Consider the following 27,976-nt stretch of genomic DNA (forward strand, 5'->3'; position numbering starts at 1 on the left):
ACATCAAGAATACAGCACCTGAAACTTTGATACTTTTCAAACCTCCTATGGCTCCTTGGCCTTTGGGAAAATATTTTTGCTTGGCTTGTTGGTTTTCATCTACATATAGGGACCTGTGAAGCATTTTTAAAGACAAAACAATACATATTTATTACTTAAGTGACAAGTCTTCATCCTTGTCTACCACATCATCTCTTGTGCTCAGAAACAGCAACTGTGTGTAACTTCGACACCTCCATGGCTTATTTCTTGCTAAAAGTTCCTTATTTTTGCATGATCTCACTGAACCGTGCCTGGGGACCATATCAATTAGACTAACTGGAGTACTTCACTGAGACTTCCTCAACTAAATGAATGGTTTGCTTTTCTCACCAACCTCATCAGAATATAAACCACCTCAGCTCAGCAATGCACTACTCTGGGTGTCTTGGCAAAGGCATTTCCAGAAATAATTACATCACAAGGCTCCTGACTATTCAGTGGATAGATTTGTTGAAGCCACAAAGGTACAGCAGCTTTAAAGGTATTGAAATGGAGGAGGTGTGGCCTATCTAGCTAGATGACGTAAGATCCTGGGGGTGTAGAAGTGGGTGATATCTTCCCTTGGATGCTTTCTGGTTTTTTACCTCCTCTCTTTGTCTGCTATGATGTGACCCAGTTTTTTGTTTTTTTTTTTTTTGTTTTTGCCACGCCTTCTGACCCCATGCTAGCCTGATACCTGTATAGTCATGAGCCAGATTAAAAAGCAATCTTTCCCTCAGTTCTTTCAGCCATACTGTACATCACAGTGACAAGAACAGTAACTAATGTAATAGGGAAAACAGTCCTACCTACCAGTGCTGACAGCATCCACTGGGTATGGCATTACATGGATGCTGGTGACAGAAAATAAACATAAGGGAATATCTATGAGTCCCAGGTCTCCTATTCTTTGTGTAGAGGATTCTTCCCTGTAGTCAAAGTTTGGCCTCTCAGTCTATCTTCTGAAAATTCTGCTTTTCATAAGATATTCTCCTGTCTCCTATAGCTAGCTTAAAATGATCTCACTACGTAAACCTAAGGGAACTATTTTTCACATAGATAGAACAAAAACAGAGCACACAGCTCTCCAAAGAAAATGAAGGCCAAAGTTGTATGTCAACAAAAGCAATAATATTTGAGGAGGCTGCTTACTAGATATAGCTTGTCAGGAGCCATAATAGGACAAGCTGAATACTAGCTGGTGATCTTCCTGAGATGGTCTGCTTTAGATTATTATATAATCCGCGGAAGATTCACTCTTTTAAGACAGGGCCATAAGAGAATTCATTTTAGAAAAGATTCCTGCTATTGATATGCTTTTCTTGTTATTATTAATCATATATAACAATCACTAGGTAATAGGCCACCCCTTTGGAGAAGATCTCTGCAGATCTATGAAGATGTACTTTCTTGTAGTGATGTTATATAGACAAATAGATAACTTCTTAAGTTTTAATGATGATCTTATAAGAATTCCCCAAATTATACCTGTAATTTTTAAGAGCTTTTTTAGTGGGACTGCTATTAAATCCTTTTCTGATAGTCAAAAGTGCAATGAGAATTCTGTTAGTCTCCCATGTTAACTGCTCTGAAACAGTAACCAGACTTTCTCCTACTCAAAGCATATTCCAAGAGGTTGTAATACAATTTACCAAAAGTCATAAAAAGGGAACTGATGATTTATTATAGGTGCTAGGACTGGAGATAAAATATTGACAGGGTTTATCTATACAAAACTTCACTAATAACTTATGGTTTTCAATTTACAATGAACCTATGGAGCTGCTGCAGGTGATGGAATATTTAGTCAGATAATCACTCCTAATGGATATGCATGTATGTTGTAAACTCCTATTTCAATTTATGATTTGATTTTGTGTGTGAATTGTTAATGATATTTTAACATGTGATCATGTATTCTGAAAGATGTTTAAGTGCTGAGGACAAAGAAGAGTCAGAACTGAGCTGAGAAGACTTGAGCTGTGAGAGGAAACTGAGCTGAGGAGAAGGTTTTAAACAGAACAAAAATCATGTAAATTCTGACTTTATGCATATTTGCTTATGTAAAAGTTTTTCCTTCTGTGAATGTTATTCTCTTCTCCTGGTTCAATAGAAGTTTATTGCTAAAAACTTCCCCTAGCCCAACAAGCAAAAGGCATCTGGACAAAAGGGAAAAGACTCTAGCAATTAACCCTTTACTTAATCTCTTGCTGTTTTAGGATGGGGTGCTAAGTGCCAGAGACTGCAGTTTCTGACCTCAGAGGAACACAGAAGGCAGGTCAGCTACAGTAGCATAGTAACTTAAATAAGTAAACTTTTTACTATTATACAGCAATCCTAAATATCTTGTCAGACCAAGTCTTATCCCCTGCTGCTCTTCCCCCTCCACTGACCGAGAAGAAATAAACCCCCACCCACCTGGGCTGAAACTTCCTCTGTAAGCCAAAGCTGCTATCCCCTTAGCTGCTCGGACACTCAGATGCTGGCCTCTCAGATGCACTGCTGTTCAGTGCGTGTTTTAGTTCCTCCTTTGTTATATTTTGGAGACAGTCTGAGCATTCCTTCAGGTTGTGCAGAAATTTAATCCCCACTGTGAGGAGTTAAGACTGGTGTTTAGGAGAGGAGACAGTGATAGGTGATCTAGACCAGATCAGACTGTTACTGAATACTGATGGTTCTATAAGGGAGGTGGGGAGAATAGACAGGAAGAAGAGGAACAGACAGACAGAAAAAATAGACACCAGAGGGATATGTGTGCATGTGTGCACACATGCATAAAAAGTCCATCACCATATGTAGGGCCTTGTAGTCCCAGAACTGTGAGCCAAAATGAACCTGGTTTCTTTATAAAGTTATTCATCCTCAGATATTTGGTTATCATAGCCACAAAGCAGGCTAATATATCTCTCTAGACCATAAGCTTGTTAGTGGAAGGGGTGGTATTTATTCACTTAACCAACCATATTAATTGAGCACCTATTAGCTGCCAGGGTAAACTTCTCCAAGTAAGGAACAAGGTACACATGGTTCCTGATTTCACAGTACATTGATTCTGATGAAGAGAAGGATGAAAAGTTAATATAGTTTCAATCCATCATGCATGCTACAAAGAGACAGAAGGCCTGTGAGTCTGTGTCTCAGAAGGTTGAGGATGTTTCCTTGGTTGTCAAGAGTCAGTGGAAGATCAAGAACCTGCTGGATCTGGGTCTGTGAGCAGGAAAACATGCCAGGTAGAGAGATTCAGGTCACAGCCCCTTGGGCAAGACTGTGTACATTAGAACGCCAACACATTGCCTAGTCTACAGAGTGGAGGGATCTGGACCTGATGGCCAGCATCTGGAGCCCAGAACCCAAGAAGGCCATGAAAGCTGAGTGGCCATGGAAACCCAGATGTCAGGAGAGGAATAGGCAAGAGAATGAAGGTGACAAGGCAGGACATTCAGGAAAGAGATCGAAACTGGCTTATCTGCACACAAGGCCACTGCAGAGTGCAGTGATCGGACCCTTGAGAGCTCATGCCTAGCTCCCCTTCCCCACTTTCTTTAACAGAATTCATTCTGGTTCAAAGCAAGAATTCCAGTTTGGAAAAGCAGGCACAGAGAACCACCGCATTCCCATAGATCAGAAAAAAAAAATCATTATTTCTCCTTTAAAAAAATGTATCTGAGGCAGCAGATCAGGGAGAAGTGTGAATCTCTTTTTTGGTAATGAGGAAACAAACTGAAGAAAACAGCAAGAAGACAGGACATAAAGCAAAGCCAGAGACAGGTAGCTCACATCTAGCTCCAGGCTCCGAGGGAGCGCATTCCCCTGTACTGCGTATTAACATTCTATTAACATTTCATGAGTGCATCAATATTTAATGAGGATGTGAACCGCATACACTAGGCAGAATTACTGCAGCCAATAAATGTCCAGGAAACATTTCCAAGGCACAGTTTATTAGCAGGCACTAAATTAAGTAGTAATTTAAGTAATCAATATGTAAATCGCCTGGAGAAGCCCTTCTCTTTATTTTTAATACTACATCTATCTTCTCACATTTACCTGCCCAAAGAAAAGCAAACCTTCCTTCCTGATTCTCTTAGTCACCGCAGACACCGTATTTAAAGTTCCCTATTTACGTATTAAGGTGAGAGATTTTACAGGAGTAATTTAGAAATTATTATTACAACTATTACTAACAAAGTTTTACTACAGTGAGAGATGCTCAAACTGACAGCAGCTTTTGGTTTTTTTTTTAAACACTTACATAAGTATATTCAACTTCAGTATTTTGAAATAAGTCATGCCTAACTGAGCCGTTAGAAAGTTCCAGCACATACTTTTTAATCTTTATTTTCTCTTTTACTGTTACATTATACTCTGAGACACTGTCTTAGCTCGGGTTCCTCTTGCTGATGAAGCAGCACAGGGAAGAAAGAGTTTATTTTCCTTTCTGCAGTTCATCATCACAGACAGATAAGATAGCAACTCAAAACAGGGCAGGAGCCTGGAAGCAGGAGCTAATGAAGAGGCCACGAAGGGATGCAGCCTACTGGTTTGTTCCTCCTGGTTAGTTTCTTATAGCTGGAAGCCCATCCACCCAGGTAGGGCCCTACACACAATAGGCTGAGCTTTGTATCACTCACTAAGGTTGTGTCAGCAGGATTGGTGGCACACACCTTTGATCCCAACACTTGACAGGCAAAGGAGGGCCAATGTCTGTGTTCAAGGTTAGCCTTATCTACAGAAGGAAATTCCAGCCTGGGCTACACAAAGAATCCCTGTGTCCAAAAACAAAACTTAAACTCCTGCTGGAGTCTTAGGGAGGCGCTATCACAGATGAAGTTCCTTTCTCTCAGACAGTTCTAGCTTTTGGCAAGTTGACTTAAATCTAGTCAGCACAGACAAAAACCAAAATTAAAGTCTAAATATTTTTATTTATTTTAGTTTTAATTAGATGGGGTTGGGGATAACATATGTGCACATAAACACAATGCTGGTGGAGGCCAGAAGGGAGTACTGGATTCCCTAGAGCTGGAGTTGTAGCAAGCTGTGAGGCATGTAGTGTGGGTGCTGGGAACAGAACTCAGGTCCTCTGCAAGAGCAGTACTAGCGACTAATGAATGAAATCTTCAAATTACTACTATCACCCATCTTACAATGAGTCATGGACCAAAAGAAGTTTGTTTTACAAAATAAGAACACTGTATACCTATGTAAACCTGAACTCTATATATTTTGTAGTTTACAACTGTCTTTACCTGCTGTTTATCAACCGATCCCCAACATGTCCACTGGATTAAGAAGGAAAATATTAGCTACTATTATCCTCTCAAGACTGTTGGGAATAAAAGGAAGAGATGAATTCTCAGATCATAGCTAGCCTTGGTCCTGCTTGGAATTCAATTTTTAAAGTGTTATCTGGGTGTGGTAGTACAAGCTACCTGTAATCCCAGCACTCAGCAGCCTTAGGCAGGAGTATTTTGAGTTCAAAGACTGCCTGGGCTACACAGTTAGACACTATCTCAAACAAACATTTATTTTTCTTTTTAATCTTCCATTCCCAAACTCTCCCAGCCCATGAGAGTATGACCTAACTTCATATACCTGGCATGAACATCAGTGAACTTAGCCCATTTAGACAAAGGGAAGTTTCATGGGTTGGCTTGTTTGTTTTTCTGTGTCTTAGTAAAGTAGGTTCAGAAGCCCCAGATGCCCTAAAATAGATACTTTTCACTAAGCTCCCTCATTCACTAAAGATGAGTATCTGTTCTTCAGGGTCTGCAATCGAAGGTGCTGAGGCATCTCCACACATTTCCATATATCCCACCTCCCGGAGGCACGCATGCTCGGAACACCTGCCTTCTCAGCTGTTGCAGATCTAGGACCCAGTTGACTTGGGCCCGACTAACGGTACTACGTGCTCTGTACCATGGCTGTGAATACCTGACTCACAGGACTGCCCATGCATGTTCTCTGTGTCCAGAATCCATTTGCTGATGAACAAACACTTAGGGTGTTGCCTCTGATACATATGCTTCCACTCTCTGTAGAAGTTCTATCCACTGGGCCAAGGACAATCTATTCTGTGATTCTTGTGGCCAACCCTGGATTGAAACCTGTGTGTACCACAAGAAGACCTACAGAGTCAACTAATGTGGGCCCATGGGGCTTGTGGAGACTGAGCCACCAAAGAGCATGCAGGGGCTATACCTATGCAGCCTTCATGTTTGTAGCAGATTACAGCTTGGCCTTCATTTGTGTCCCCAAACAAATGGAGTGGGGGCTGTCTCTGACTCTGTTGCCTGCCATTGGATCCCCTTTTCCTAACTAGACTACTTGTTTGGGCCTCAGTGGGAGAAGATATGCTGGGATTTAATCTCCCAAGGTGCAGTTCTACTCAATGGGGTCTTCTTATTCTCTAAGGAGAAGGGGAGGGGGTATTAGAGGAGCGAATTTGTAAGGGTGGGGCTGGGAGGAGAGAAGGGAGGGGTCATTATTGGGGTTTAAAGTGAATAAATTAATGAAGAAAAATAGATCACATTATTTCTATTTTAGTGGAGTTTGAGGGGGTATTCCCAAGGTCATGACATTGGTAGATAGTCAAAAGTGGCTGTGAATTCATGTCTCATGTAATTGGTTCTAAATTTGGTCCTCTTTGTAGGGAATCTTTTACAGAGTATAAAACAGACTAAGTTAAAACATTTGAAATAGTCATTATTTGTAAAAATTCACTCTGAATTCAGAATATGCATTTACCTCTCTTTGTTGTCTGTTGGCTATTTATTATTTACTTATTTATTTAATTAATTTAATTTATTTATTTACATTTCAAATGTTATCCCCTTCCTGGTTTCCCCTCTGAAAACCCCATTCCACCCCCTCCTTCTGCTTCCATGAGGGTGCCCCCTCACCCACTCACCCACTCCTGCCCCACCACCCTAGCATTCCCCTACCCTAGGGCATCAAGCCTTCACAGGACCAAGGGCCTCTCCTCCCACTGATGCCAGACAAGTCCATTCTCTACTACATATGCAGCTGGAGCCATGGGTCCCTCCATGTGTATTCTTTGATTGGTAGTTTAATCCCTGGGATCTCTGGGGGGGGGTGGTTTTTCTTCTTATGGGGTTGCAAACCCCTTCAGAGGGGTCTGTTGGCTTTTTAATGATAACTGCTCCTTGTCCTAACAGTTCGTTCCACTGTGGAATAAGTGTCATATTGTTGTAGAATATGTGTTATCTTCATTGATTTCAGATGGATTGTTTGAATGTCTTATCAAGGATAGAAAAGTTGAATGCTTTGAAACTTACATAGTCTGGGTAATAAACAATCCTTTCATGTTTAAAAAAAAAAGAAACCCGTGTGTAATATCCTACATGTCATCATGGGAGGCTTTTCTTCCACTCTCAATCTTCCTGCTTTAACTCTGAGGTATGAGGAGCTCAGTGATGTCCTCACTGTCTTCAAGATGTTCAGATATCCCACAACACCCATTTTATGAGACTGCCATGCTAGGAAAGGCATGTTATGGAAGCAACGCACCTAAAACAAGTTTTGCAGAGTCGGGGTTCATTCTCTATTCTACCCCCCACTTCTTATTCCTCTGTGGCTGTTGGTCAACATTTCATGCAAAACTTTTACTAGGAACTAAACTAAAATCATGACTGTAAAAGATTACCTCTCTGGAGACACACCTCTGGGGGACACATGAAAGCAAGCCAAAAGCCTTCATGTGTTTTTAGTGTAAGAGTCTGGGGATCTAAGTGCTCTGACCAACTTACACTGGAAGCACAAATCAGGAAGTCCTATGCTCATTTAAGCAGAAACCCACCCCAGAAATACAAGGAACTAGCACAAAGATGAGCAAGGAACCCCAGGGCAACCCCCCTCATGACATCCTGTTTATTGCATCAAATCATGCAGAGCCACCATAGAGCATTCACACTTAGAACCCTTGATGACATTAAAAGAGCTGTAAAGCTCACCTTCTACCTAGATAGGGAAATGACCAAGAAGTAAATGGAAATGCTGATCTGTAGCAATCAGCTTTCATACACACCAACGCAAGTGCCATTGCATTAATGACAGCAGACACCGCAAACAGTGTTATATTATGTCTCCAATCCCAGGTTTCTACGAGAGCAAAGGGGAAGCAACTCTGCCTACTCTTGAAAAGACCGGCAGCCAGGCAAGAATCATTCTTCTTCCTGTCTCCAGTGAAATGATAATTGGTCCTCAGAAAGCCAGGGACAATTACTCACAAGAGCACTAGGACACTTCAATAAGGTGGTACAAGAGGCTAATTGTGATCATGAATCTTAAGCAAGTCCATGGGATCAAACAAACCACCAAAGTCCCGAAAGAGTAATTTTTAAGTGGGCAAAACAGGAGCTCTGCAATTATGGAAGGTATTCCATGCAAGCCAGCAGATCACAGCAATCAAGGGCTGCCAGCCCACTACACTCACATGCCCACCAGATCTACCGGTGAGGGAGTGTGGCTCCAAAGAAAATACACCTAAAAGAAAAAAGCCTTCTGAATGTCGCCGAGACTGCAGCAAAAGCTAAGTAGCGACCATAGAGCTTATCTCTCAGGCCTTGTTCTAATGCTTTGCTCTGATCGCCTTCTTTCACTCACAGGATGCATAACTGAAGTGCAACACCATTGTCACGTGACAGATAGGGACACATGCAAAGAGATGCTGTTCAAGTTTTCCAAGGTCACACAGTATAAAAATAAATAGGTCCAGTCAGGCACTTTGGTGATTTGACCTGAGAGGACACATTTTTTGCTAAGGAGTCCTACTAAAAGTGAAAGATTAAATACTAAACAACCTTGACCATGGGAGAGGGTTACCACACACAGCATTGTGGACCTAAATGTGTTCCCACTTGAGATAACTTTCTGGCACATTCTACATTGTGACTCATCTGTTTTCCCATGTACAAGTGGGTCAGAAATGTCTCCCACAAAAAGCTTGTAAAGATTAACTGGACGTAAAAATGGAAGCGAAGATCTTTATGCCCCAAAGACCTCAGACGGGATGGTGGAGATGGTGATGCCGTAATGCTGCAGCAACCAATGAAGCTCTTCTCCTGGGTTTGCATTCCTGAAACATTCTTATAGCTCAAGAGCAGCGAGACACAAGCTGCCTACTGTACCCAGCAGTAACCCAGGCTCGAGAGCAAAGCAAGGAGCTGGTGGCAGACACAGCCTCTGAGTTTGATGGTTCTCTTCAAATTTTTAGCATGACTTTGAAACAGCGGCACTGTGCCAGGAACTGCTGGTCGTCTGATTCAACATAGGTGCTGCATGGTACCCGTAAGATTTCACGCCACTGGTCTAGAATAAAACTCTGGAAAGTATGCAAGTCAGGAGGGCAAACAATAAGCTTTCTAAGGCACTTCGCAGGTAAAGGGAATAGTAGAAGAATAGTTAAGAATAGTAGAAGAATAGTTAAGAAACCATTTTTAATAATATTTTAGCAGTGGAGTCTTAAAGACAAAAAAGCAAAAACAAATACTTCCCTGAGGAGCAGTTTGCTATTTAAAATTTACAAGCAGCCAAGCAAGGCTGAAAATCTATGGATACAGCCTACAAAGTTAGGAGCTGAAGAGCTGAAATTCAAAAGGTTAGAAACATCCAAGTTAAGCATGAGTATGACTGACAGCCAGGGTGGAGAGTCCCCAGTGCTGTGTGTCCAGGAAGTTTGGGAGCTCTATCTAAGGGCAAGAGAATGCTACAATCCAGGGAAAAGAGAAAGAGAATTCATGAGATGTCAGATTGGTGAAAAAGCAGAAAATACACACGGGTACTGAGATAAATAACAATGTGGACAAATGAGAAAAATGGAATAAAACCCAGTTAATGAGGTAAAATGCATTTCTAATACATTTAGGCAGTTGCACATACCAAGGCATAATAAAGGCCATAAATATAAAATGGCAAGGAATCGACTGGGTAATAGTGTAGTAATTAAAGTCTGGAGGTTCATAATAGACCTGGAATTGAACATTAATCAACTGAAAAGAAACGCTTTCTGCACTTTGGTATAGTGCAAAAGTCGGACATGTGGAACACATGAAGCAATCACAACACTCATTGCTGGCCCTCCTCTGTGAATGAGGTGGAGGGAGGGGCTCAAGTAACAACAGGGATAATGGGATATGCGTGCTTGTGTGGCATCTGACCCCTCTTGAGGCCTGGCAAGCCACTGCTATCACTCCATCGGAGAGCTGGGCTAGGCCACTGCAATGTTGCTGTGCTCAGGGATGGGTACAGGTATACTGAGCACCTGCAGGCATCAGAATGGGTTTGCTTCTTTCAAACAGTGATTGACTTACTTGACCGTGCACTAGACTCCCCTGGAAGCACATGAAAACACCAACCGCAATGCCTTAGCTCCAGAACTGGGTTTCACTAATTCTGATGTGGACCTGGGAACCTGTAATCTTGACATATTCCCATGTGATATGATATGTGCTGTTTGTGTCTATATTTTGAGAATCTTTGGCTTAAAGCTATTTTTCATGGGGCTCGGACTTGGACTCAGTAGTAATGCATCACTGGCTCAGTGTGAATGAGGTCCTCAATTGGACCCTTGCACCACACATAGGAATAGGAAACAAACAAGGTGGACTACACCTATCCTCTTCCGTTTCCCTCACTAACAATATTCCTATTTTAAAAGACATTCAAAGCAAAGAGAACCAATGAACATACAATACATCTGCTTTTTTCTATAACTAATATTGAATATCCTTAAGGAGAGAAGAGCCCTAGAGAGATCATGTGAACTGGTGGCTGGGACTAGAGAGTATGGGGAATAGCAGCCACTCCTTAAGGCCATTTGGAGGCAGTGATAATGTCTTGGAATTAAACAATGAAGGTGAGTTTACAAATGTGTGACATGCTACTGAATAGTTCATTTTAAAAGGCCTAATTTTTGGCATGTGACTTTGACCTCAAATTTTAAAAAGGTTACTACAAATCAAATGATTGACATGCACAAACTCCCACGTTTAGTTTCTTTGGTCCTTGGAACCAAGTCATTGGAACAAGATCTCCTTTCACAGACGAGGAAAACATTCCTTAGAACAAGCTACCTGCAGTTTAGGAGTGACCAGATGGGTGACCATAGGTGGCTGTTCAGATGAGTCCTACAGAAGTCCAAAAGGCAGGAACTGGGTGCTTAGGGTAGTGAAGGGCACATGTACTTGCTTGCCTCTGTTTTTGACAGCTCAAGTGTTGAATTCTTCCATAGGCATTCACTATCCCAGACCCATATTTTAAAAGTATTCTCAGATCACTCAGAGACCTTGTTAAAATACAGACTTGATTCAGCACTAGGCCCTGTGGTAGGCATTCCTACCAAACACTTAGGTGATACTGATGCTCAATGCTCAAGGACAAAGTTCTGAAATGCAAAGCAGTGTTCCCTCAGTCTAGCAGCTAAGTCCCAGATCCGCACACATCCTCCCACTTCCCCACCATTCACCACTCTTTGATCCATTCACCACTCCATTTGATCAGAAAAAGCATTTTAAAGGATTTATTTGTTTATTATGTGTACAGTGTTCTGCCTGCATATATGTCTGCATGACAGAAAAGGGTGTCAGCTCTCATAGATGGTTGTCAGCAACCATGTGATTGCTGGCATCTCAGGATCTCTGGAAAAGCAATCAGTGCTCTCAACCTCTGAGGCATCTCTCCTACTCACAAAAGGCATTGATATTGCAGAACAACATGCAGACAAAAAAAGGAGACATGAATGATGAAAATAACAAGTTGAGGAATTGGCCGAGTTTGAAAATAAAAGTAAGACAGGATGGATTGATTTACTTCGTGGGCTTTGCTTTGACATACTTCCTTAGTTGTTTATGTTGCTTATAAGGCAAGGCAATACAACTTTTGTAGTAGAGGTGAAGTGATATGTGAGGACAGGCAGGCAAAGCTGCAGACAGAGGGGAACTCCAAGTTCAGTATCATAGGAGAAGAAAGGTTGCCAGTATCTCTCCTAAGTTATTTCTTTTCCATTCTGAGCCAAGGTGAGCAACAGTATGCAAGAAAGGCACATGACAAGTGGAGAAGTGAGGGCTGGATGAACGACAGCAGCTGAGGCCCTCTCCATATTGGCAAAATATCAGTAATTTCACAGTCACAGTGCAGAACTGTGACTTGTTCATACGACGTGACTGATTACAAATGCCTCTTGTGGTTGCCACCCGAAAGCAAAGAGCACAAGATGGCACAGTCAGGTTTGTTCCGCTGGTTGCTGTTAATGAAAAAGTAAGCCTGGCATTTCTGAAACCCAGGTTCATATTGTGACCAGCGTGTTAACATTACAGAGCTCCTAAAGCTAAGCTACCCTCCAGTATACTGTCAGAAGTGTGCTCAGAGAGAGCTTGCTTTACTAAGTGAGGCTCTTGTGAGAAAATCAGCAGCGAGATGTGCTTCTAAAGTCAGCTCCCTTTTCAAATCCCAGCATCGAGGCTACATTCAGAAATCCACTCTGGCTCAGGAGATCTGAGGGCATGGGAATGGGAGAAGAAAGCATTATTTATTTTCTTCTGGACGAACAAGCTGGCCATTTCAGAAACACATTTTTGAGCAGAGTATGGTTTCTGGTTAGCACTTACAAGGTTATCTACAATAAAAAAGTCCCTGACTAAAACTCAGTTAAAAAGTTAATCTATAATCTCTTCAACCAGAAAGACTTAAAGTTAAGGACTGAGAAAAGGAAGTGTTTGTTCTTTGAGATCTAGCTTTTCACATGTTCCTCATCCCTTCACATCTTAGCCTAGTCAGTAGGAATGAAGCGTCTATGTAGGCACAAGCTTGTCCTCTTCCTGTCCAACAGCACAAGTGATGCTATCTTCAGTAACGTGACATTATCACCAGGTGTGGACAGCAAACAACAGCCTTGGCAATGTCCTCTGATGTGTGCAGGGTTCTACTGAGACTTCTATGGCCAAAAGATCAAGAATATGTAACTCGTTCCCAGTCCTGGAAGTTTTAAGTTTGAAGTGATAGCATAAGATACCTACTAGGGGCACTGTCTCTCTCATTGTGGATTCCTTTTAGGTTCCTCCAATATAAGTATATATTTTAATATACATACATGTATATGTTTTGAGAAGCTTCTACAGTAGTTGGTTTCCGTGTGGCTTTTCATCTTACCCTGTACAAGAATTTCTAAGCCTAGGTAATTCTGCTGAAGAAAGGATCCTGTCACAGTGGTCCATTCCTGTAGGAGCCAGGCTAGATATAGACCTTGCCTATAGAAATTACATTAGCTGTTCCCCCACACTTCCTATTAGATATAACTCATATGATAATTACTCAATAAATCTTTCCTTAATTCCTTCTTCTAAAGCTCTGTGGACCTTTACATTTCTTTTCCTAGAGTATTATTCACTCTTTTCCTAGAGTAGTACTTATATTTATGTTCCTAGAGTATTTTGCTTCCAGTTGGGATGAAGGCATATGTGTGAGTGTGGTGTGTGTGGTGTGTGTGATGTGTGTGATGTGTGGTGTGCGTGTGTGTGTGTGTGTGTGTGTCTTGGTTTTACTGGTGGTATCAGCCTTGACAGGGCCATCTTACCTGTGAATTTTTCATCCCAACCAAGTGCTGGGTATAGTAGGCACTTACCAATACAGTTAGTATACAAGTGGGTGATTGAGAAAATGTTTCTAGCTTCTGGTGGGCCTAGGTGTGCATGGAATCAGCAGCCCAGTCATTCACAAGGAACTTGGCCACACTTGACTTCTACATGCTCTCCCATAATTTGTCATTTCTTTATGTTCCCTTTATCTTAATCACAGACAGAGCCACCTTCCTGGCCTCTGTTGTCGACAGTCCCTCTTTACCTTTCAGCTATGGAATATGCCTAACCTCCAACCCCGTTTCTCATCACAAGGTGCCTCCAGGCCCTGGGATAACTCATTAGGGTATATATCCACAGACAGGATCCAGGTCCTGGAGGAAAACACTGTTGAACACCATTGGTGCTGACTGCCTGCGCCTACTGTGCCCTCAAGTGAGATGTGCTTGGGTAGAATAAGAAATACACAAGCAACACTCACTTGACCAAAGCCTACCCTTCAAAGGCCTGTTCATGATATTGCACTCAACCTCCTTTATGTATGGTGAAGAAATAAATATTTATATAAGGCTGGAATGTGTGGAAATGTCCTACTTGTGAGTTTCTGGAAAACACTTGGCCAATGTTTGCTATAAATGGTTCCTGTAAATGCTGAGTGGGAAACAAAACAAACCATGATGGGAGTCAGCCTCCACAGCAAAGGAGGTGTCCCCAACACCTTCCTCCCACCTGTGTGCTTCACAGCAGCACCCAACCACCCACAAAGGATAGCATGGGAAACACTGTGAGGTTGGGGTAAATCACAATCCATGAAGAGATGCTTGGACATTGATACCTAGCCAGAAGTGAAGAAAGTAAAACCCACTTGCTTCCTATAAACCGATACCCCATGGACTCTCCTGTCCCTTCCCATTCACTGGAGGGTATTTAGGTACCATGGCCCTTGTTCTAGCTAAAACTCACCCTGCAACCATACCTGAAGACTGACCTGGGTGAAGAATGGAGGCTCTCAAGAAATCCCAAAATATCTGGGTGAGCAGGGAGATTTCTCGTAATTCCTCTATAAAGGATGAGAACCTTGGATGACAAATGTGGAAAGAAAGAAAGTGCTACATGCCAAAGCAATTGATATGCGTGTCTTTCCTAGGAAGCAACTTGAGCTACTCAAATAACCTCAGGAAAGAACCCAATATGTTCAATCTACACACACTGGTTTCAAAGAGAGGTGGTCTGCTCTTGGTTCCCCAGAAGTGCAGGTACTGAGATATTAGGGAAGACAAGTATCTCAGACTCATTTACCAAATATCTTTGCTTTTTTTCATCTCAGAGCCTTTCTTTAAAGACTTTATCCTACATCGAGGAAGAAGTAGGAGGAGGAGGAAGAGAAAGAGGAAGGGGAAGGGGAAGAGGAAGAAGAAACAGAAAATGGAGGCCAAGTGCCAACTGTGTACCTATATATGCAGCACTGGATATGGGATTTGGTGTTTCCAATAGGCTTGTCAGAACCTGCTCCAGCCAACATTCCTCACAGGTGCACCTCACCAGAGCCTAATAGTAACATGCTTCCATAGCATAATAGTTACATATTGCTTAATGCCTTGCCACTTGTCATGGTTTGAATATGCTTGGCCCAGGGCATGACACTATTTGGAGGTGTGTCCTTGTTAGAGTAGGTGTGTGACTGTGGGTGTGGGCTTTACTACTCTCACTATAGCTGCCTGGAGGTCAGTCTTCCAGTAGCAGCCTTCAGATGAAGATGTAGAACTCTCAGCTCTGTCTGCACCATGCCAGCCTAGGCATGTTGCCATGCTCCCGCCTTGATGATAATGGACTGAACCTCTGAACCTGTATGCCAGCCCCAATTAAATATTATCCTTTATTACAGAGTTGTCTTGGTGGTGGTGTCTGTTTACAGCAGTAAAACCCTAAGACACTACTCAAACCTCAGACCTGTGATGGTCGGACCTGCTCATCAAGATGTATTCCTTTTTCTTGCACGTGCAAGGTCTGTACTGTACTACAGTACAGAAGTATCACCATTCAAAAACTAAAAGGTTAGCCAGGTTACTTTCTTGTGGTTGGTAATAGCAAATTTACAGACAGATGCTGTGAGGGTTAATCATGCTTCTTAGCTTGACCAGAATCAACTAATCCACTGGGCACAATGGTGTGGTCTTTTCTTTAGTTAGCTAAAGTGGAAATACCTATCCTAAATGTGGGCAGCATCCTCCATTTGTATTCTAGAAAAACAGTACAAGGAACACACTTGTTTTTTGCCCTTTTTCTGACTTTGTGTCTCACTGGCAATTCTACTCCATTTGTTGCTGCTTCTGCTGCTCCATTCCCCCACTGGGCTTCAAACTTGGGACTGCAGATCAGCAGTTCTGCCAGGGTTCTCCTGCCCCTCAGCCTCCAGTTTGGGGCTGTTCAACCATCCAGTTTCATGGACTCAGCAACATCCAAGTTCTCAGCCTCTCTAGAGTAAAAGAGCCATTGCTGGACTTCCCGGACAGTACTGTGTAAGCCCATTGAACAATCCCCTTTGTGTTCTATGGCTGACTAAGACAGGCACAAGTGGCAAACACCAGAACCTTGGGTTTTAGGGGCCCTTGCTACAGAAGAGCAATATGATACAATAGCTGAACTGACTTTAGTTATTAGTACCATTACATCTGAGACTGAATTTGTTTGAATATATTTTCAAAATATATGAAAATACTGCCCATGATTTTCTAAATTTTGGAATCTTAAGTTGAATCAGTGCAAGACTAAATCTGATAAAAAAATTAATGTTAATGTAAAAATAAAATTACCTGGCAATGACACACACTCCTGGGTATAATAGGTCTATCTCACAGTTCCTAAGTTAGGGAAGCTATTTTTAACTAATATAATGGGATTTGGGGAAACATTACCACCTACATTTTATAACACCAATAGCAGAGTGACTTTGAATTTGGCAGGCAGGTTGCTGATACTGGCTTGCCCAGTATTACACGGTCACATGAATACAATTAAAAGTTGAAAGTCAGCAGTGAGTCACCCAAGTATGAATGCCAACATATCTGGGGCAAGGCCATCTTGAAGCAAGCCAGCTCTTTCTTTGGTTCCCATGCTAAGACAGACACAGGCTAAGGCAGCTGCGGCCTGGGATGGTGCACCTGCAGAGAGAAATCTGTTTTCATGTCTTCCTTCTTGGGGGTAGACATGACACCAGAACCTTGTGAGTGGGCCCTGCCACTGGTTTGGTTCAGGTGCTCATTTGTAAATAAGTGTTAAATTCACTGCTCTGGGCTGTGATGGTGACACTGGTAGCTGAGATGTGTGCAGCCAGAGAGGGCCTCCAAGTTCATGAGGGCCACGGGGAAATAAGAAGAGAAATCAATACCTAGAATACATGTGTGTGTTGGGGGTAGCAGACATTAGACATGTTAAAAAAAACAAAGGAAAAGGAATGGAATCTATGAGAGTCTTTAAAGGCAGAGGAGCTAGGTGAGTCAGCTGCATGTCTAAGCAGAAGACAGATACACAAGACAGAAAGTCAGAAGAACACCCACAGGGCCCAGTCAATGGAATACTCAGGTCAGCAAGGATACTACAGAGTGAACAGTGACTCTCCATTCATATATAAAAGCCCTAACACTCTTTCTCAGCATGTGACTACATCTGGAACAAAAACCAGCAAACAAGAAGCTGGGGAAAAGGGGGATGAGAGCATCAGGATGGGATGTAAATCCCAGTGTTCTTACAGAAACCCACACTGGGATGTACCTTCCCCTAGGAATGACTATGCCAACAGCATTAACAAGATAACAAGGCAACAAGAGGGCAACATTCTATACACCACTAGCAAGAGAAGGACCTCAGGAGAAACTAACCCAGCTGACACCTTGCTCCTATACCTCCAACCTTCCTAGCTGTGAGGAAATAAAAGTCTGGTGTGTAAGCCACCCAGCCTATGACTATTTTATTGTGTGAGCCCCAAATGACTAGCACAAAGAATCAGTGGCTGGAGTTGAGTGGGACAGAAGTAGAGAAGCAAAGCCACAGGACGTTAATATATAGCAAATGTCTCAGAATCCAAACAGTTCACTCTTGGAGGGAGGAGGGAAGAAGACTCAGGAGTAACCAAATCTGACAGGTCTGGGAAAGTTGTAACTGACAAGAATTTTAACACTCACATAGCAGCACTAAACAACTACTGAGAAAGAGGACTCCAAGCTGTTCAGGACAGCAGCTGCCATGAGTCATGACCCATGTTAGGAGAAGCTTTTAGGTGATGTGGTTGCTTTTGAGTCATCCACATTCTTGTAGATTGCCCATCACCCCGACTCCTGTAAGTAACACCAAGCTTACTCCTTCACCACATCTGACATTAACAGAATCTATATTGTTGTCTGTTACCCACCTTGGGTGAGTGGACATTTGCGTTGTTCCCTAGGAAAAGCGCACAACGGATGTAAATGAGCTACAATGGAGGCTCCGGATTATATTCTGCATTATATGTGAACCATAAGGGTTGTGAATATGGTAGGAACAGGCTTTGGCAGACCTTGGAAGGATCGCACTGTATCTTAACAGTGTGATTAGCATATCGGAAGCAGATAAGGAGAGGAAAGCTGGACACAGACAGATCCAACTAGTGAGTTGTTACAGGACTGTAGGAAAGAGAGCAGATGAGCTGCATTATTTCAGCAATGGGTGGGAGGGGTGAGTATGAGAATAGGCTGTGAACATTTTCTGAGGATAGAGGCAACAGGCCTTGCTGCTGGATGTTCAATAATAGTCCTTATTGCAGTGCAGAGTAACCTTGAGGCAGACATAGTGGAATCACTGGGAAGGTATAGTAAAGCAAACCATATTCATTCCCATGAAACAAGTCCCAAAGAGGTTTAGCTAAGTCAAAATCCTGACAGAGGAACAACTTCTAAACTTTCACCTTAAGAAAAAAGGAAGAAAAATTAAAACCCAAAGAAAGCAAAAGAAAGAAATAAAAGGTGGGATGAAAATCTGTGAAATTGAAAAGACACAGTGGAAAAACACTACAGAAATGAAAAGTTGACCCTTTGTTACAACCAAAAACAATCACCACATACTAACCAGCCTAAGGTAATAGAGACAGAACAAATTACAGTTTCACTTAGAAAGTGAAAACTGAGCCAAGCAGTCCTGGCTAACCACAAGCCCTCACAACAGAATCTCCCAGACAACTCCATGTTCACATAGTTGATGATTTACAGGTCAGGACTAATTCCTTCAATGACACAGATCATATAAGTACTTACAGGTCAATTAAAGAAATTGAATCAATAATTAGTAGCCTCCCTAACCAGAAAGGATCAGGCACAGTGATTCATTGGTGAGGGAATCGGTAGGGATGATATGAAGTGATTGCCTACAATTTATTCCAGAGGGCAGAGCAAAGGACCCCTTCTTAAACTCTCCCATGAGGGCAGATCACCCTAACACCAAAACCAAAGGTGTAATAAAGGAGGACATCAGACCAACAATTCTTTTAACATAGATGCAAATTTTTTCCAGGAACATTTATCACAGAGAAGTACAAATGAATCATGTTTGTCAATGAGCAAAGAGAGTAAACCAGGCTGTGTCACATGAGCCCACTGAGCATTACTTCAAAGAAACAAAAGGAAACGTCCTCGATACAGATAACCTGAACTCTTTAGAGATTCATGCCCAGTGTGGAGGTGCTCATGACTCTGTCTACATGGCATCCTGTACAAATGACAAAATCACGGATATGGGGAACATGGGGATTGCCACAATCAAGGACAGGATGGTAGTGGGGAAGAAGTGGGTAGTTATAATCATACGACATGAAGCCGGAAAGCACACCACACTTGACTTTTGTGGTCATGTCAGTTGTATGCAAAGTGCATATTATGCAACATATAGTAAGTGTAATGATAATCTATCAATAAAGAATCTATAAAATATTAAGTAGAATCTGTGAATAAAAAGAATTACACATCACGGTAAAGTGAAAATATATTGATAGAACCCAGAGTATTCACAAGTTCAAGATATATTAATACCAATAAATTAAAAATAAAAACATTGAACATCAGACGTACTCATCCATGACAAAACACCCTTAAAATTAAAAATAAAAGGAAATTTTATCAATCTGGTAAAGAACATCTATAAGAAAATAACAGCAGATACCATACTTAAATGTGGAACACATTTCTCTTTAAAATTAGATATAATGATACTCCCCAGTCCTATTTAGTATTTACCGGTAGTCCTAAGGTAATGAAATAAGGAAATGAAAATTGCTACAGATTAGAAAGGCACAAACAATTCTGCTGGATTTGTTCACAGATTTCTCAACGCAAAACTCCCTGCAACGCTGCAATTCCAGGAAGGCAACAGGATAGTGATCCTTCTCTAGACCCGAAACTGCCTTCAAATGCAAAGGCCATGGGTGAGAAACAAGAAAAGAGAAAGTCATGAAGGCCTGAAACCTTCCATCTTTCTATAAACCCAAGGCATGGGCGGGAGTGCCCTGTTACTCTCTGAGCTTCACTCAGTTGAAGGAAGATGCTTCATGATTTTAGCAAAAAGAAGCAGGGCTTGTCATAAAACAGAGAGCCAGCAAACATCTAGTTAAATCACCAAGGAAATAAGAAAATCTGGACTGGGCTTGAGGCAGAAAAACCAGAGAAGTGCCTGAAAATCAGCAGCTAAGGCCAACAGGGCCATGAGGGTGGCAACCATACACGCCTTCTGTAGCTTATAATTCACAGTGAACCTGTGTTTGTAATGTGCTAACATACAGTTCATCATAGGATGAGATGCTTATTTCAGTTAACTCATTAACAACTTAATGTCCATTGCTTCTGTTTCTTACTGTAAATACACCCCCTCCCCCAAACATGGTAATCATATGTAAGTATCACACCACCCCTTCCCAGTGTTTTAAAATTAGCAAGAAGACTGCATGAAACCTAGTGGAAAACTTTGAACCTTTATGCCCGCTTGGTCTGCAACCAAGAACGACCAAAGCAGGCAGTAGCGATGTTAAGACAGAACTACTGAGATTTCAGACACTGAGAAGAGGCCACAGGAAGGCAAGTGGAACGGCAGGTGGCAGGTGCTTTACAGGCTGTCTACAGCCATTGCATCCAGCAGCATATCTCTGTGGGTCCGCCCTCCCCACTCCCAAAGGACCAGCCCTCTGAAATAAACCAGGCCCATGTTTAACACTGATCTCATCCTAAGGACTGAAGCATTCCATTCAAATCTTTGGCGTTGGGAGTCAGAATTTGTGCTTACCAGCCCAATTAGTAAATCCAATCACACGCATTTACACTCTCAAGGGGTCCCGATTGTTTGGCTGAACAGATTGCATATTCACAATCAACGAAATTAATGCTGCTATTTTTAAAGCATGAGAAAAAAAAAAGAAACTATACACAAAAACAAGCCTCCGAGCCATGGCCCTTGGTCAGAGAACGAATGAAAAAATAAGAGATTAAGAGGCAGGAATAAAGTATTTAGATGAATTATTGGACAAAGAATCATTTTTTTTAATCCCTACAAGGCTGTGCTGTGGGGTCTTTGCTATTCTAAGCTGAATCTTTGCTCCGCATCACCTAGAAGGAAAATGTCACTCAAATAAAAAAAGGTTCCTTTACATGAAACTGTGTTTAACTGGCAACATATAATTTTATTTCAGAAAAATTAGGAGCAATTGCTGCTGAAGCTGCTTTAGGGACAAGGGGAGGGGAAGATCTGTCAGTGCTATGGGAACAAAAAATGATGTTCCAGCAAGCTGCATTCCAATCGTTTGCTTCATAGTTAAGTTTAATTACACATTACACACTGTCCTGTAATTATGCCACTTGGAAAACTGCCAATTTCCCCCTCTGAAATGTGAAAAGTTCCTTAATTTACTTTGAAGAGTCAGCATCGCCTCCACCAGCACCCGTCTTGGTGCACATGCACTTCCAGGGCGGGCAGGTGGACAGAAACTAGAGGTTTTTGTTTCTTGGAGCCACCAGGGGGCTGCCGGTGTGCACAGCACCCAAAACTCAGGCTGGATTTTCCAGGAGTGGATGGTGTTATTTCTTCCCTTTTAAACTTATAGCAGGAGAAACTTGGAAGCATAAATCCTCCTCTTCCCTCCTCTCCAAAGTAAGTCTTTTATTTTTCAGAAAAAGTAACATCCAGGACAAGATAAAAATCCTGGGATTTGACAAGGATGGGAGAGAGCAAGCAGAAGGGAGGTGGAGAATCTACCCAGACCTGAGTAGTGGCAATGGGCACAGCCAGGTACAGCCATAAGAAGACCTCCCAGGTGCCAGCAATAGGCTGAGCAGTTCAGTCAGCTGGAGATGATTCTTATCAATGGCCACCAATTTGGTCAAGTACCATGCAGACATAGAAGCTAAGCAGAATAGAGTAAGGAATACAAGTGAGTGCTCCCAGGCAAATCAAATTTCCTTTGCTAAGAAAGTATAGGGTTAGTGGGGCAAAAATGCAAAACAAAAACAAACGAACAAACAAAAGAATGACTGCTGGGTTCATCTGAAGTATGGCTGAAACCTCCACACTAATCTTCTAGCCCCTGATTGGTGCAGCTACTCTGGATAATCCAGATTATCCACTCTGGAAATCAATATGAGAGTCCTCAGAAAACTAAAGATAAACGTACCATACGGCCCAGCCAGAGGCACACGCCCAAAGGACTCAGCAGCCTTTCCTCAGATGCTCAGGTGACCATGCTCACTGCTGCTCTACACGCAGAAGCCAGGAAAGGAAGACAACCCAAACGTCCTTTAACAGGTGAACAGATAATAAAAATCTAATGCATGCACACAACCGAACACCACCCAGCTATAAGGAAAAATGGAGACTACACTTTTAGGTGACTCCTCTTGGATTGGACCTGAAAGCCTCTTTCTTGCAGTCTAGCTTGCTCTGAGAGGGAAAAATTAAATAGTTCCTGACACAAATGCAACACCTTTGAATTGCACAGTGATAGCACAGCAGGGTGGGGATGCAAGAAGTGTACACAAGTTAGCGTAACCAACAGCTGTCTCACTGCACTTCCGGCTCGCTCGACAGGAGGGAGGTCATGGTTGGTAATGGAGAGCTAGCTAGCTTCCCTGGGCTGGTGAGGTCAGGAACCTTAGAAAAGAATCTATCACTGACTCTTCACTAGACCAGCATAGTCCCTAGCTACATTTTAAATCTTATACTCAGAGGAAAACACAGCTTCTATCCCTCATCAAAGAAGCCTCACTTTATAGCTCACAGAAGCATCCCAGAAAATCTCAACTAGATGCAGAGATCAGTGAATCATGGGGATCCCAGCCATAGCAGATAATCTACATGACAGCCCCAGTCTGTACCTCAGGGAATATTCTGGAAGAGAAGGCAGAAGATTTTAAGAGCCAGATTATGAGAATGCCTACTGTGAAACGGTCTCCCTCTCTAGGGGGGAAGCCGTGAGAGAACTCCCCCTTTCCATGTTAGCAATCTACTGGTATTGTCATTATTCTGGTTTTGCTATGCAGCCATTTCTGAGAGACTGTCTCCTGAGCTACATTATGTTACGTATACATATACATATGTATAGCAACGAAAAAAGAAAAGAGGCTATTAATTTGAGAGTAGGGGGCCATTGAAGGTGCCAGAATGGGAAAGGAGGAGTAAATTATATTTTAATAAAAAATACATTAGAAAGCATAAATGTTTAAAGTTTATTGCTGATACACCTCTAGCTCTGTGGCCTCAGGCAGGAAACCTACCTTCTCTGAGTGGCAGTTCCCTCAAGCTTAAGTACTGAAAGTACCAACAGCAGAACAGTGTTGTGAGCAATTAACAGAGACCTTGCAGTTACCTCCCAGCAAGCTCGGGTACTAGGTGAGAGTTCACCTTTGTAACTGTGCTGGTGCTGACAGCCCAGGGAGGAAACTTGACATGAGCCTCCCCTGCTACACTGAGGTGAACCTCTGCTGACACAGCAGAGGGATGCGCAGACGGAAGACAAGGCAGAGTCACCCATTCTTCCTGCACTAAAGAGAGGATCACAGTGTAGTGTAGAGCCTCAGAAGTGGCACTTCTCATAGTAGAGCATCCAGGAGTACCCATCACGCCCCGCACCCCAGGATTCTGTCTCAGCTGCCCCAGATCCGGATCTAACTAGTCTCTTCCATTTCTTTCTTGTTCCTTCCTCCCCTCCTTCCTTATTTCACTTGGGATTTTGAGACACTGTCACAGAGCTGAGGCCAGCCTTGAATGACAGATTGTGTCAATGTCACAAGTACAAAGAGAGCAGGGATTTGCCACTGATCCTAGCTATGCCAAGAGGTTTGAGAAGGTACTGTTTGGTAGGTATAGAGAAAAACCTACCTAGAGATTTTAAATAGTGTGCGTGTGTGTGTGTGTGTGTGTGTGTGTGTGTGTGTTTGTGTGTGTGTGTTTGTGTGTGTGTTTGTGTGTGTGTGCGTGCGTGTGCGCATGTGTGCGTGCGTGTATGTATGTGTGTATGTGTGTATGTGTGTGTATGTGTGTGTATGTGTGTGTTTGTGTGTGTGTATGTGTGTGTATGTGTGTATGTGTGTGTTTGTGTGTGTATGTGTGTGTATGTGTGTATGTGTGTGTGTGTTTGTGTGTGTGCATGTGTGTGTTTGTGTGTGTATGTGTGTGTGTTTGTGTGTGTGTGTTTGTGTGTGTGTATATGTGTGTGTGTGCATGTGTGTGTGTGTGTGTGTGTGTGTATTCATCTCTAAAAAACATGGCTGTGAAGAAAAGGACCTTGAAAAACCCATTCTTAGGTGGAGATATCCATCTTTTCTCACAATCTCTTGCTTGACACACTATCAATATATTTTGTTCTGATTTGGTATAATATTAGAAACATATTTCTTGGCCTACAATTGCATAAAACTATAGTAATTAATCATATTTCTAAAAAGCATATCTTTTCTTTCCTCTCATCAGGAAATTCATTATCTTCTACTACAGTCAGGCAGTAGCCCATGATATCACAGTGGATAAAATGCTAGTCATAAATTAGGAGGGATGATGAAGCAAGAATTGCACAAGAATTGCAGGGTACCTCACAAAATTGCATATATCCATTTTGCAAATTGTTTTTGTATACCAATTATACCCTCAATAAAAAAGGATTGCAGGTTATATAAAGAACAAACCATTGCCGGGGCTAACTTTTTATTTTGTTCCTGGAAGGCTCCAGATCTTATAAATTCTGTTAAGTAACAGCTTTTTTTTATATATACCAGTGAGGTAGCAGCTTCATTAGGAAAACCTGTATTTATGATATAGCCCAACATGAACTGCAACTGAGCAAAGGGTCAGGTCTGTTCTATCCCATACCGACTACCACTAGGTTTCTCTACGAAGCCAGACTGTTGTTCAAAGTCAGATCGCAGGAGAAAGTCCTGAACGATTCTGATATAGCTAAATAATATAAACTTCATAAAATTGTGAAAAACTTTATGTTATTAAATAGAGCCTTTATGAGTTATTAGTTTCCCCCATATAGTGAACATCTAAAATCCCCAAAAGAAACAAGGATTTTCACAAACAGAAAACAATGACTACTGCTGCTTTCTGTGTGTGTGTGTGTGTGTGTGTGTGTGTATGTGTGTGTGTGTGTGTGTGTGTGTGTAATTATTCCTTCTATATAAGAGCCGAATTTTAGCTTTTTCCCTTACTTCTACATCCACTGTGCATGGTACCATGTCTGCTAGGTGTTGGATGATATTTTTGAATGAGTTAATGAGGGAATGATTATAACTCTTAAGGCAATTTTCTTCAACGTTTCCTTTAAGCATCTAAAGACATACATAGGCTTTCTCTCCCATATCGTTTGTATTCTCTGTCAATATATAAACAACCATAGCAGAATCTCATTTGCATGCATTTGGCTTTTATTGTTGCACATTTAAGCATAACTGGTTTTCATAAGGGTCAGTCTGTTGACTTACAATAGGTTCTGAATATGTGAATTGCTGTTACTTTTCTTTCATGCTACTACTCGGAAACGAAAGATCAATCAAGAATGATCTGCTCTGACACCTTTACCAGGCTCTCTTAGTCCTGGAAATACAATCATTTGGTGTTAACCAAATATTTGATAATATGATGAAAGATTCATATCTGAAATCACATGGTGATTTCACTCTGCTTAGATCTGCAATTCCTCCTTGGGTTTCGTGCCTATCCAACTGTGGGGTAATTCAATTACATCCGCAGTTTTCACTGGAACACAGTTACTGCATTTTAAGTATTACATAAGAAACATAGCCAACCATCAAGAAATTCATGTGGCAAACAATATCCTTAGAAGTGTTGTAAGCATGAAGGCCATGAATTTCTGTTGTGGAGAAAACAATAAAACTGAGAAAATTCTGTTCTCTCTTGCCATGAAAAAAATTTTTTCAGAGTTAGGCAGTGGTGATACTATGGGTTTAATCCCAGCACACTGAAGGTAGGCGCAGACAGATCTCTGCATGTTGGAGGTCACGTTCTACAAGCAAGTTCTAGGACAGTCAAGGCTACATACATAAAGAGGCCCTGTCTCAAAAACCAACATATACAATACATTTTAATTATATTATTTCCCTTCCCCAAGTCCTCCCAGATACTCCTCATCCTCCTACCCACTCAACTTCATGTTCTTTCTCTCACTATCTGTCAAAAAACAAAAATCAAACAATAAGACAAAAACAAAAGAAAACAAAAGCATATAAAAAAAGAAACAAATTTGGGATTCATTTCATATTGGCCAACTATTTTTTATTTGCTTAATTAATAAGAAGTTATTAGGCACTAGACACTAGGCCAAGAGTGGGGAACCTGTGTAAACTTTGGTATCTACTCACACAGTTTTTTGGTTTTGTTTTGTTTGTTTTTTTAAGTCAAGCACAAGAGACACAATACATGGTTAAATACATTTAAAGCTACAAAAGGTCATAGATATTTAATTTGAGTGCACAAGGTACTGGGTCTGTAATATCCTCTAGGGATAGTACTAGGATTTTTTTTAAAAAGATGAAGTTTGCCTTGAGATCCATCCAGCAGGAAGATGGCATGAAACATTCAAACATAATGGTGTCACAAATTCTCAGCTGGCGATATGCCTGGCTAACATGTGCCCTGCCATTATTTTGTTGGGAGAAAGGGTTTGGTTGGAGTGCAGAGGATAGAGAAAGAGGGATGGGGTAGTGAGAGAGAAAGCCAGAGATGGCAGAAAGGAGTTTAGGGGCCATACAGATACACAGGCTGGGGAGGGTGCAGATCCTTGAGAAGTGGAACACAAAGAAGGCCACATTCTGTGGTGTCAGCTGTGCTCCTCAAGCTCACTGACTGTTTCATAAAGATACACAGGCAGTTGTCCCAAAGGCACAGATCAGAAAAGGAAGGGGATGTGGCTCCAAATGGCCAAAGAGACTTGCTAGGCATCTCAAGTCAGAAAGAAGTCTCTTTCTTCCTTGGATAGCCAAAATTACTTTAGTCCAACCAAATTGCTTCTCCCCACTGCCACACTGCAATTCTTGGTTGAGTTAACATCAATTCTCTACAATTTCTCACATTTCTACACTCTCTTTCCACACCACAGTTATGGCCTTGTCTCCTCCTGCCCAGTCCTTGCTTTCTTCACTAGCCTCCGATCTATATTTTTCATGTTGCTTGCCAGGCAAGAGAGTGTTTTTTCTAAAATTATTATCTTTGCTCAACTCACTTAGGAAAATGTTTATTGTTTGGATTGTCATATCTACTGAAAAATGATGTTTGAGCTCAAAAAAGCACCATAACATAGTTTTAAATGTCTTGAATGACCTGTCCCCACTTTGCCACTCCCATACTAGAGTTTGCTGGCTCCCCAAACAAAACACGCTCCATCAGACCTTGTGCTCATGTCCCCCTTTACTGGACATGCTCACCTCAGTCTTCCCTTCACCTGGTATGAGGGTTAATACTCTCAACTTGACAGAATGTTCTATTACAACAGCATGTTTGGGAGGAATTATCTTGATTTTGATAACTGAGAAGGGATACATACCCTACAAGTGGGCAGTATCATTCCCTAGGCTTGGATCCAACGCTGGCTAAAATGCAAGATTACTAACATATATTGCCTAGTTCTTGGCTACAGAAATGTAACTTGATGCCTCAGGCTCCTGCCACAACTTCCTTGTCATAATGGACTATATTAAATGGAATTGTAAACTGGAATAAACCTTTCCTTTATCTAATTGCTTTTTTCAAAGTATTTTATTACACAAATGTGTAAAGTAACTAAAGCACTTAGTTAAAACCATACAGTGGTTTGAACAAGAATGGCCCCTATAGTCTCAAATATTTGA

General features: G+C 41.8%; 1 protein-coding gene across 8 annotated transcripts in view; it reads right to left on the minus strand.

Moving 5' to 3' along the window:
* The window catches only part of Elmo1 (engulfment and cell motility 1), a 523,734-nt gene that overhangs the window by 223,818 nt on the left and 271,940 nt on the right, over positions 1 to 27,976 (minus strand).

This window comes from Rattus norvegicus, chromosome 17, assembly GCF_021556685.1.
Source record: "Rattus norvegicus strain SHRSP/BbbUtx chromosome 17, alternate assembly SHRSP_T2T, whole genome shotgun sequence".
Classification (NCBI taxonomy): Eukaryota; Metazoa; Chordata; class Mammalia; order Rodentia; family Muridae; genus Rattus; species Rattus norvegicus.